Below are 12,839 nucleotides of genomic sequence, written 5' to 3'. Positions count from 1 at the left end.
GCCAAAGGAAATGACAGAGGAATAAAACATAAGAATAAATTTGTCATTCAATTTGTAGGAGGAGGGGTAGTTTTAGTATGAAAGTCTTTAAACATCGTACACACAGTTTGATATGATTTTCAAAAGATTCCAAGAGTCCAGTATAGGCCTATTTAAGTCAATCAACATAACACATTTTTGTGTTTTAAGTCAGTATCAATGTTTTAATTAATTTCAGTTCACTTTTACAGTTTTTTTCCAATGAATGTAGTTGCCACAAGGAGAAAAAAATGAATCAGCCTACATATCACAGAATTGTCAATTCTTTACACTCTGTTTTAAACTTCAGTCCGAGCTATTTTCATAAGGAGGATTGTAGTTTCCTAACCAGAGACCAACATATGAATCGAAGACATTTCAAGTTGAAAGTGATGTGACATAAAATATACCGTTTTTTAGAGTAGTATTAGAATACATACAGCCTCAGTAGAAACACTGTTGTTATTTCTTGAGTTTGGCAGTCAACTTGAAGGGATGGGTAGATTAAGGGTCTGGACCCAGGCAACACATGAAGTACAATGTGAATTAAGTTTTTGCAGGTACATTCATTATTAGGATTGTGCAATGAACAAGGCAATAAAAGTATTTTTGCGATTGCTCAAACAGGGATGACCGGGGTGTGTGTTGTTTTTGGGGGGTTTATACATAACTTTACACACAGATTTGTTGGTGTCAGAGCTCATCCATGCATCACTGTTGTCAAGAACTTGAGCAGCATTTCTTGTATGAAAGGTAACAAAATATACAAACTTTATTTTCAAAGTTTCTGTTAAGGCCCAAATGCAAATTGTCTGATGTGCATTTTTGAAGCACACCTATTGTTTTACATGGCTGATAACGAACAAATAGCAATATAAGTTTGTGCGCCTACTTTGACCTTTCGATTTTGATGCATCAAATACAGACCCAATGATCAAAGCTGTTTGTTTTTTTGTTCTGCAGCTGCGGTGCAGAGGTGGATATCTCATGCTTGCATTAAAATCTGATAACTACTTTCATGTATAAACCCTTTTGAACTCATTGTCCCTGGCCATTTCAAAATTAAAGCTATTTATTAAACTTTCCCAAATTACCTCCCTATAAATAACCTGCAGGTGTTCACTATACACAAACGAGAATATATTTTTTAACAATAATATATTTTTTAAGCTGATAACATTGTTGTTTGCCTTTTCCTGCTTGTATTTCTTTTTTTTTTAAATGTTTTTAGTCATTCGACAGGTACAGAGAGTGAGAAATAAGGACTTTTTCTTTTTCCAAAAACAAAAAAACAATCCCTTTTCCCCTCCTCCCCCCTCCCAGTCCTACATAGTCTTGTTACAAATCAGAGAAAGTGAGAAATAATACACGTCCTTCCTTTTTCCCGTAGGCAGATAGACAAATAAATGAGTACATAGAAAACAACAACATACAGAGATATAGCATTGTCCATGGGTTGAAATGAGGCAGAGAGAGAAATGAAATATGGTGAGAGGTTCATTTCCAGAGGTGAGCATTTAATTTATCCTGTAGTGTCTTCAATTTAGCTATGTAACTAATCATACAGCCAAAAACAGAAACACATTTTTCAGGTGTTCCCCTCAGATATAATTTAATTTTCTCCAGGTCTAAATACAGCATGAGGCCTTAAGCCAAAGGGAAGTTTTGGGGGCAAATGGCGACTTCCAATCCAACAACATTCTTCTATGTGCCAATAAAGATACAAAGGCGATACTATCCTTATACTTCTTCCTAATTGGGTCTGATAATACTCCAAAAGATGGCCAATTCTGCACAAGGTGTCAACTTAATATTTAGTGCTTCTGCAAGATGTTTAAAAATAGCTGTCCAGTAAACTTGCAGAACAAAACATGTGTGTCATGAATTGGTAAAATAAATACGGTGGACAACCTTAAATTGTATCAAATTAAGCCTGGGGCAAGATGTACTGCTATTTACTCGAGTTAATGCAGAGTCCCAGTCACTGTCATCTATAACTCTGCCAAGTTTTTTTTTTTCTTTTCTGATTTTATCAAGAGATGTTTCTCTAAGATGGGAGACTAAGATATATATTTTTGATTTGTGGGAATGTCCAAAACCGAGTCAATTACTGAGTTAGGCGGAAGTTTGGGGAAAGAGGAGCTATTTGATTTAACAAAGCTACGGACCTGGAAGTATCGAAATAGATGAGATTTTGGAAGGTTATATTTTTCACATAGTTCACTGAAGCTGGCGAAGACATTATTAATATAGAGGTCCCTTATCCTGACAAGGCCTGAACTCTGCCATAGAGAAAAGGCATTGTCTGTGCTGGAAGGAAGGAAGAGAGGATTATTATGGATAGGGCAGTGATTAGACATTCCTTGGAGTCCAAAAGTACCCCGAAATTGAAACCAAACTTTAAGGTTGGAGATGACAATTGGGTAACATGTAAACTGTGATGATTGAAAGGGCAATTTTGATGTAAGCAGGGCTGAGATTGAGGTAGAGCAAGATTTTGCTTCCAGTTTACACCCGTTTAATTTAGGTTTGTGGATCCAGAGAGTCATTTTGTGTATGTTAGCTGCCCAATAGCAGAGTCTTAAGTTAGGGAGTGACAAACCACCTACGGAACTATGCCTTTGTAAAAACTCTCTCTTTTATCCTGGGAGTCCTGCCTTTCCATATAAGATGAAATTGGTCTTTTTATAACACAAAAAACGGAATAGGTAAAAAGATGGGCAAACATTGGAAAAAATATAGAAAGCATAGAAGTACGTTCATTTTGATGCAATTTACCCTGCCTGCTATAGTTATATGCAAATTATTCCACCTTTCCAAGTCTGATTTAAGTTTGTCGATTAGGAGTGGAAAGTTGTTCTTGTATAAATCTGACATCTTACAGCAGATATGCACACCTAAATACTTAAAGCTGTTTTTAGAAATTTTGAATGGGAGGTACACATCAGGGATCTCGAGAGCTAAGTTATTTACAGGAAAGCATTTTTTTCTTTGAGAAGTTCAATTTATAACCAGAAAATGTACCAAAGCTGTTTAGCAATTCAATTGTCTTAGGGATGGTAGTTAATGGATCAGAAATAAACAATAATAAATCATCCGCATATAAGGAAAGTGTATGTTCCAAACCATATCTGTGGATTCCTTTAGAAAAACTGGCCAATTTAAGTGCAATAGATAAAGGTTCAATCGCTAGGGCGAACAGCAGTGGGCTCAGAGGGCACCCTTGGCGGGTTCCTCTGCTAAGTGTGAAGTATTGGGATTTCATCCCATTAGTGGTTACGGATGCTTTAGGGGAGGAGTATAAAAGTGCAATCCAAGATATATTCTTAGACTCAATGCAGAACCTCTTGAATACCTCCAACAGATAACTCCACTCCACCCTATGGGGCTCTATGGGGCTTTCTCTGCATCCAAGGAGACCACCACTTCTGGTGTCTCCACGGACGCTGTGGAAAAAAGAATGTCGAGGAGACGGCGAATGTTGGAGAAAGAGTGTCGGTTTTTCATGAACCCAGTATGATCGGTTGAAATTATGTTTGGCATAATTGATTCAAGTTTTAAGGCCAGTGCTTTAGCTAAAATCTTATAATCAGCATTTTAAAGAGAAATGGGACGGTAAGAACTACAATCAGAATCTTCTTTGCCCGATTTTAGTAATAAGGTTATTGATGCCTCTGTGAGAGTTTGAGGTAGGGCTCCCCGGTCCAGAGAGTCGTTGAACATGTCTAAAAGGAGAGGGATTCATTTATCAGCAATTTTTTTTGAAAAACTCTATAGGACAGCCGTCTGGGCCAGGGGCCTTACCACTTTGCATTAACTTAATTGAATTGAAAATTTCTAAGGGTCGATCCATTTCGCTCTTCTGAGTAGGGGATATGGTTAGAAATTTCAAGTTGTCCAGCAAACTCATCATGTTTGTTTTGTTGGTTGATGATTGTGAAGTATATAGTTCCAAGTAAAATGTTTTAAAGGTTTCATCTATGACACATGGCATTACTGTAAATTCACCTGAAGGGGTTCTAATCTGTTTCATTTGCTGGGATACGGATTGGCTTTTAATTTGACGTGACAGATGGCGTCCTGCCTTCTCACCATGCTCATAAAGAAATCCACGTGATCGTGACAAAAAATTTCAGTTTCTTGTGTTGACATTAAGTTATAGGTCAGTTGAAGGTTTTGTCTCTCCTTGTCTAATTCAGGGGATGGAGATAGATCATTTCTTGTCCAATTCTGTTATGCTTTCCATGAGCTGTTTCTGTTTTTGTTTTTTCAGTTTATTTAGTCTCGTAGAGTAAGATATGATTTCTCCTCAGACTACCACCTTTAGTGTCTCCCAAAGCAGAGATGGGGATATGAGATTATACTTCATCAATTACTTTTGAGATTGTTTTGCAGAACCCATCATCGTTCAGCAATGCACAATTCAACCTCCATGAAGGGCGTGTTTTTGTAAGAGTGTAAACCAAAGGTCGAGTAGCAATGGAGCATGGTCAGATATCACAATCGCTGAATATTCTATGTTATCGACAACAGGAATAAAATAATTATCAATGTAAAAGTAAACAATTCTTGAGAATGTTTTATGGACCTGAGAGTACAAAGAAAATAGTTTTTTTTATCAGGATATAGAAAGCGCCATGGGTCCACACCTCCTATTTGATCCATAAATGATGAAATTACTTTTTTTAAACGTCATTTTTGAGGGGGGATCCTGCCTTGGGCATGATTTGTCTAACAAAGGGTATATTGTACAATTACAATCCTGCTTGTATTTCTGTTGTATATATTTTTCCTTTATTTTTCTTTGTTTTTATACATTGTGGGTTTACTGTCCCTTTTATTAAAACTTTTATTAAAGTCTTCAAATCGTAAATACAGATAATTGAAAAAAAGAAAAGGGAAATAAGGAGAACAGGAGAACAGCATGTTGCCAGGCAGCATTTCATTGTTTAGAAAAAAGGACAATTACAATAATACTCATAAAATGGGCAGATGTGTGTATTATTTCTTTTTTTTTTTTTTAATTATTATCCCCGGCTCTTCATTCCCTCTAGTAACTTCAGTAACAATATACATTGTGTTTTATAAACACACACACACACACACACACACACACACACACACACACACACACACACACACACACAAGATCTTTATTGTCTTCATATTCAAGTACATAAATATAATTATATATATATATATATATATATATATATATATTTATGTACTTGAATATGAAGACAATAAAGATCTTTCTGATTCAGCAGTCCATCAGCAGATGATAAATACAGTGTTTGCTTCATGACTGAAAGAAAATTAATTCATAATATTCTCTGTAACCCTGTAAGAATATTCTGGAGAACAACCTGGTGCTTTTCCTCCAACAATGCTCCAGAGTCCTGGATTCTATTCTATAATTGTTGCTGCAGATAGCATGAATTTTACTTATTTAACATGAAGTGTGACATTGTGATTTCATGCGTCTGACAGACTGTGTGTGACTGTATGTGTCACATGTCTTCGAAGAGCTGTTAAGTGCTCTGGAAATAGAATCCCATCTTCTCTCTCTCTCTCTCTCTCTCTCTCTCTCTCTCTCTCTCTCTCTCTCTCTCGCGCACACACACACACACACACACACACACACACACAAGCAGAAGGTTTGTTTTCCAGCAGTGTTTCGTGATTCTATTATCATTGTTCACTATCTGATTTACCTTACAACCAGACATTAGCATGTTGCAGTAGCTAATATCTTCTTTGTGCTCCACAGGGACCACTTCTCTCATCCTGGGTGCTGGCTCATAGCTCTGTCTCATAAACATGCCAAAACTTTAACATACAGTATGTGAACTAATTATAAGAGCCAAATGTTAGCAAGACAATCACATTTTCCAATAGTTTCTATGATTGTTACAACCCTTATTCCAAAAAAGTTGGAATGTTGTCTAAAACATAAATAAAACAACATTATCCTTTGTGATGTATATTCAGTTGAAAGCTTTACAAAGACAGTATATTTTATGTTCAAACTGATAAGCTTTTGTAAATATATACTGTGTGGATTCTGAATTACACAGTGACCCAATTTTTCTGGAATCAGAGTTTTAAGAAGACCCTCCCCTGCTTTATTGGTGTTCTTTGGACTTTCCTAAGCGCTTAGAAAAGCAAAGCTGTATATATAAATATATTAGCAATGTGTGTTTCAGGGGGAGATAACCGTTCAACAGTAGATGCCATATAGAAGTGGTGTACAGTACATCATCTGAAAACTGTGAACCTGAAGATGAATGTCAGATGCAGCTCAGCACTCTGTGTGTTTCTTAGTTAGGCACTGATTTAAATATTGAGATCATGTATGAGGGTTAAGAATATTATGATGGGAGTGTATGAAGGCCATCCCCATGCTCAATGATTTCTCAAAAGTTGATGGAACAATTGTTAGGTTGATGTTACACAGATTTGGGGGTAAATTACCATTTGACCAGTCACAAATTGTTAAAAAAAACCTGTCAAATATCCCTCCAAAATACCACATTAACACACCACAACCTTGAGAAACATCATACAAAAATCCATGCTGTGATGTGGTATTCAAAGCTTTTGACATACTTTAAGATTTCTGCAAGAATTGCATTTTTCAGTGGTTGGATGGTGAGCACATATATTCAGGAAACTGCTGCCTTATTGTCAATATGTGGGAAAGCCATCCATCCTCTGAATGGCCTACATCTCTACTTTGTGTTTGCAGAGATTCACGAGGCTGTGATTATCCCAAAGGTCACAACAGATAACTTTATACAGTGAGGTCAAGTTTTAAAAACTCACTACAATGAAATGGCCACTTTGGGGACTTATATCATTACACATGAAAAAGACTGGGTTCACTGAATGCACAACAATCTCAGCTTTCCAGTAATATATGACAACTTATGCATATCCATCACTGTTTATGGACCCCAGTATGGAGACATATTCAAATACAATTACCAAATATAACACATTTGGACTGCATGTGAACAACGGTGTTGAACGTTGATTGGAAAGATGAAGTTATTAAAGTGCCTTGAGACACTGAAGTCTAATTTTAACTTGGACAAACAGTAATGTCAATCTTTTGACCTCTAGCAGAGAAACACAAGAGTCTCCTGACTGAACTCTATACAATTGTTATCATGGTCGGAAATCACATTAGCCTCTAAATTCAATATGCATAGCTTGTGTTCTGTATCTAAAGTCCACATCTCATTTCCCTGAAAACCAGTGGGAGGACTCTAACAAGTCGAGGTGCCACACAGTGACAGGTATGCAGAAAGGTAGCCTATGGTGTCTCAAAAGGTGTGAAGCCGGATTTAGCTCCTCTTCACATCTGATGGCTGCTCCGATGGGGGTTAGAGGCATGGAAGGAGCTCTTTGTTTATCAGAAAGTATGAAATATAGAGTCCTGGTTGCTCAGTTGGCTTAGGACATGCAGATTCCCAAGGTTTAGGCCTTAATGGTGACATTACTCATAAAAAATCACATTACACACCTACATGGAGACAGATAAGAAGGGAGGACATTTGGCAGCAAGGATGTGAAGGGGACCTTAGAATTTGTGAATAAAAGAAAAATTGAGAAGTCAAGAATGTTCAAACCAAAGAGGGTGGAGACCAGACTCAAACATAAAACAAACAAACCCCTGCATTAATTCTGAAGTGGAGGCACTTCTGTGGGAGTTGATACAGAAGTGGATATAAAATACACACAGAATACAGGCCAGGGTGGCTCATCTGGTGCAGCCTAAGCTCATGTATTGAAGCAGGGACTAACCACCACAACCACCAGAAATAATACAAATACAAACAATATCCTTATTTTATATATTTATTGGATTTGGGTTGTAAATAAATGGGGATGGTTATTTATATATTGGTGGTAATTAAATTTGGGAACGGTGTAGATATATATATATATATATATATATATATATATATATATATTCGTTTTACGTGTAGCTAGTCCTTTTCGGACACTTAAACTTGTTTTGTTTGCTTTTACCCTCCAGCCGTGGAAGACTTGAGCATTATGTTTATGTTCATTCATTCATGTCTATATCTTATATCTTTGCATGCAATATTTTACTTGTGAAAAAAAAAAAAATAATAATAAATAAATAAATAAAAAAGTCTGATCCTGGAAATTCCAAGGCTGCAAAAATAATTACTGGAAAAATATTTTTTTTAAAAATAGTGTATATCTTCTCAAAACTTTATTAATCATTCTCTTCCAAACATATCACAATGAAAATGAAGCCACAATTAACAGAGGACTGTGTATTACGATATTGTTCAGGCAGAGGTGGCCCAAAAGTTGACATCATTCTGCTTCAAACGTGTTTTTAACAGTTTTGAAGACAGTGGGATAGCAATTGAGAAATTGTGCTAGTGATATATATACTATTTTTGCAGGTGGCGAAGTTAATGGATTTTGGAAAATGTGGTATGAAAGCAATGAAAAATGATTCACAGGTTGGTCCACATGGACTCCTGCTTGACTGACTGTGTGAAGAGTTTTGACACTTTTGAACGTTGTATGTTAGCAAAAACTGTAATATCTCAATGTCAACTGGATTGAAATTAATATTTATTTGATTGTGGATCTGGTACAGGTTCTCAGTAGAGCATAGTGATGATGCCTTTTATGTCAGGTTACAAAGAGTTGACTGAACTCACTGATCAGCTGTTCTGGAACTGAAAACATTCTCATCTCTGGGTTATCAGACTCAGAGTTCAGGGTAAGGCTCAACCTGCAACCTGTTGTTGTAGTGTGTGTGTGTGTGTGTGTGTGTGTGTGTGTGTGTGTGTGTGTGTGTGTGTGTGTCTTAGCCTCAATGTTTGTCCCATTCCCGCTCTGAGACACGAGTACAGTAGACTTCATAGACCCAGGAAATATTTTAATTTCCATACAGTCCAGCATTAAAGGGAGACTATATAATGGCTGGAAATAAAGAGCAGGTTTGTGTGTGTGTGTGTGTGTGTGTGTGTGTGTGTACAGAGCGAGGCTGGGAATGCTGTGTGTGGCAATTGGCCTCCTTTGATCTCGCCCTCTCCCTTGTCCCATTTCAAAAGAATCCCCTAAGAAGAAAAGTGTGTGTGCTGGAGGGGAAGGAAAAAAGGTAGGAGGAGGAAGAAGAAGAGGAGGAAGGAGGAGGAGGGGAGGCGGTGAGGACCACTGAAGTGTGAAGAGTGTGCAACTTTCTCCCACTGTCTTTCATTGCTCTCTCACTCTAAGAATGCTATTATGTCTGTGGAAAGTGGGAGAACGAGCAAGCGTTTGCTCTCTCTCTCTCTCTCTCTCTCTCTCTCTCTCTTTCCCTCCTTAGTTTCTTAATATAGGAAGCTGGTTCCCACAGGCTGAACAATACGTTAGCCAAGCGGAGCAGCATTGTCTGAGGGGAGGATTTGGTGGAACTGAAACTATACGACCATACAGGAGCTGCTTATGGCTGCAGGGGACATAGGAGCTCTATAGTACAAACGGAGGCTCCTCTGATATAGCTTAAACAAAGAAACTTCTAACTCCAAGCTAACGAACAAAATTTTAAAATATACTAGTAATCTGTTTTATCCATTCTCAAATAAAAAAAAGCCTAAATGTGCCATATGTGTGTAACAAATGTTATCAACCCAAAAGTTGAGCCATAATTGAGCATGAAATAGACTTTAGTGAGAAAACATTAATGTTCTGAACCCTTTTTCACCCTTATTTAATTGGTTTACTTAATTGATTAATTAAGTCTTTTTTTTTCTGATTTTATGACCAACTTGACACACAATTTGCATCTCAAATTAATCTTCAAGTTGACTGATTTCAGATGACACTACTTTTACGCGACATTTATTTTTGACCTGCTTTCTCCCCCTAAATATCCACTGCCCACAAATCCTCAATAAAATGTGGGGTTAAACTTCAAGGTTTTTCTGCAAAAACAAAAGAGAATTTTTATATCATGCCACTTGGTTAAATTTGACTGTATGTGTGTGTTTATTAGACCCAAACACCCAATGTACCAACGAGCTGTAAATGAGATATATCACCGTCACCCTGAAAGTAACTGCAAGCTGTGCCAGTACGTGTTGGACAGTCATGTGTATGTTCTCTGTACATATGACTGCATAAGTAATGTGTCTAATTAATACTGCAGCTGCCAATCAACCAGGGCTGTAGGAAAGACCAACTGAATCAAGTCCGAGACCAGGTCCAGTCGAGTCTAAGTCAAGACCAACTTCAAAGACAGTCAGACCAAGTTCAGAGCAACTTGGGTCTAATAAATAAACATAAATAATCTATTGATTAACAATATTGATCTGTATAACAACATCAAATGTATCATGTTCGTAAAATCAGCCAGTCAGGCAACAGCTAATCCTGAATCAACAGCCAGGAATAATTCCAACAAGTCCCAAGACACGTGTGAGACTCAAAAAAGAGGTATGAGATCGAGAATGCACTTTACTACTACAACCCTGCAAACAATTGTGTCTACGGTGGCATGAAGCACAAATTATTCATTTTGCAGCACTAGTTTTGAATAAATGTATTAATGAGTGTAGAATAATTTGTGTTGAAGTTGTTGTAACATGATTTTAAATACCTTTAAGACATTTTTTTTTTTACATTTTAAGACATCATACTGCATATATTCTCTATATGATCCACTCTGTTGAAGCTTGATGATGCCTAAATTGATCACAGCATTCAAATATAAGCATTTCTTATGCATATTTCCTATCTTAACTAAGTCCTATCTTATCTTTGAGAAACTGACTGGACTTTAAAATAAACCCTGTATAATTAGAGGACAGTTGTATATTGTTTGTTATCCATTGCTGTTTATATGCCCTTAAATAATTGCAATTATTTACAGGCAAGTGGACATGAAAATAGAATAATCAAATTATTCACTTGTTTATACACAGCATGAGTTTGTAATGAAGGGCCAGCTGGTGACTCCAGGACATGTTGGTGTGTTGGAGAGCAGCTATAAGGTCCTCTGCAGCACACTGCAAGCTCTCTCACTTATTTTCACACTCTGGCTCACAACAGCCGGATCAGAGGCGAGGCAGGGCCAGCCAGTAATAAGCCAGCGGCTGATACATATAGAGGAACAGTGGAGGAGGAAATTACAGATGCTATCAGCCAAGTTCAAGAACATGCTTTTTTTCCTCTCCCCCTCCCCCTCTCCCCCCTCTCTCTCTCTCCCTTTCTCCCTCCCCGTCTCTCCCCTTCCTGTGATTCTTTTTCTCTGCTCTTTCTTCTTCTACGGGCTGCTGCACAAACGGCAGTCAGCAAGGTATGCGACTCTCCATTCACAGCAGCCAGCAAGGGGTCCCTCACTTCAAATTGGCCCCCTGTTCACGGGATTTCAACGTCCCCCACTCTTCCCGCTTGCCGCCCCCGCCAAAGCCTCGCCTCCGCCTCAAACGCCACCCCGCCCCACACAGCGGATGAGCATGACTTGTGTGTGTGTGTGTGTGTGTGTGTATGTGTGTGTGTGTGTGGAGGGGTTACAGCTCTGTAACGACTCTGTCCCATTGCTGAGCAGTTTAGTTTGGATCGTAACATTTAAAACAGAAAACTGTACTAAACTATGATGGTGCAAAGTAATCAACCAGGAATGTGCGCCTGCATGTTGTCGCTCTGCAATTAAACTTTTGAGGGCTATCTCTGCAGCCTTTGTGTTTCACATTTTTGAGGTCTACCAATTGTCTTGGTGTCCAGGTTGGCTATTGGTCAAGTTGTTCCTGGCAGCTGATTCAGGATCAGTTGTCCAGAACATTGCCTAACTGGCTGATTCTAACATGATGCTTTAGATTAGTTTGCTGTTAGAGGATAGATAGATCAATAACCTTTAAGACATTATTGATTTTTATGGACTTGCCTGGGACATGATTTACTCTGGACTTGGTCTTGGCTTGGACTTGACTGGATCTGGTACTCAACTTGACTTGGACTTGATTAAGTTGGTCTTCACTACAGACATGAGGAACAAGGAAGCAAGTAGAAAAACAGATATGTGCTGTAACAGCTATTGTAAAAGAATTAACACCTCTTGTGTCTTTTCCTGTTTTCTACCTTCCTGGTTGCTTTCATCTGATTTGTCCAGAGCACCACTGACAGCTCCCACAAGGTTGAGAGTGAAACATGAGTGTGTAAGACCTGCAGACGAAAGGGCTGGGTGAGCGACCACCCCCTTTTATAACCCACAAGTCCGAAAAAACATTGCAAATATTCCCCTCCTGCATGCCTTTATAGTTGATAAAACGTGGTGCCCTCTCCCTCAGAAAGAGTCTCCTCTATCTTTGCTCATTGGGAGAACTAAAGCAGTGACAGCCGAGTGGGGTCAACCACATGCACATCTTTTTAAATTGCTGAGGCTGCAACCTTGCCGGTGAAAGTTCACCAAAATTGAATTCTGCTTTGCCACCAGAAGCAAATGCTCAATTCATCTTTGACTTGCATAGGATAGAGGTGAACAGGAGGTGAATATTTGATAATTTTATGGATGTGTGACTTTTTTCCAAATTAGATTACAGAGGAGTGGTACCATTGTACCAGTTCTCCAAACAAAGAAAGTAAACCAAACTTGTTTTCATTTTCATTCATCAGCCTGTATTTTCTGAATTAATATGAATTTAAAAAGTAGGCCTACAGAAAATGTGTTCCATGTCTCATGACCTTACAGTTAAAAAGAAAGTTATTTCTGTTCGTGAAACTGCATCTCTTTGAGCTGAACAAGTCTAAATTAGATTTGTGCCATGAGCAAAAAGAAATTACCTAGC

This window comes from Centropristis striata, chromosome 4 (genome assembly GCF_030273125.1).
Source record: "Centropristis striata isolate RG_2023a ecotype Rhode Island chromosome 4, C.striata_1.0, whole genome shotgun sequence".
Taxonomy (NCBI): Eukaryota; Metazoa; Chordata; class Actinopteri; order Perciformes; family Serranidae; genus Centropristis; species Centropristis striata.
This window is presented reverse-complemented; position numbering follows the sequence as displayed.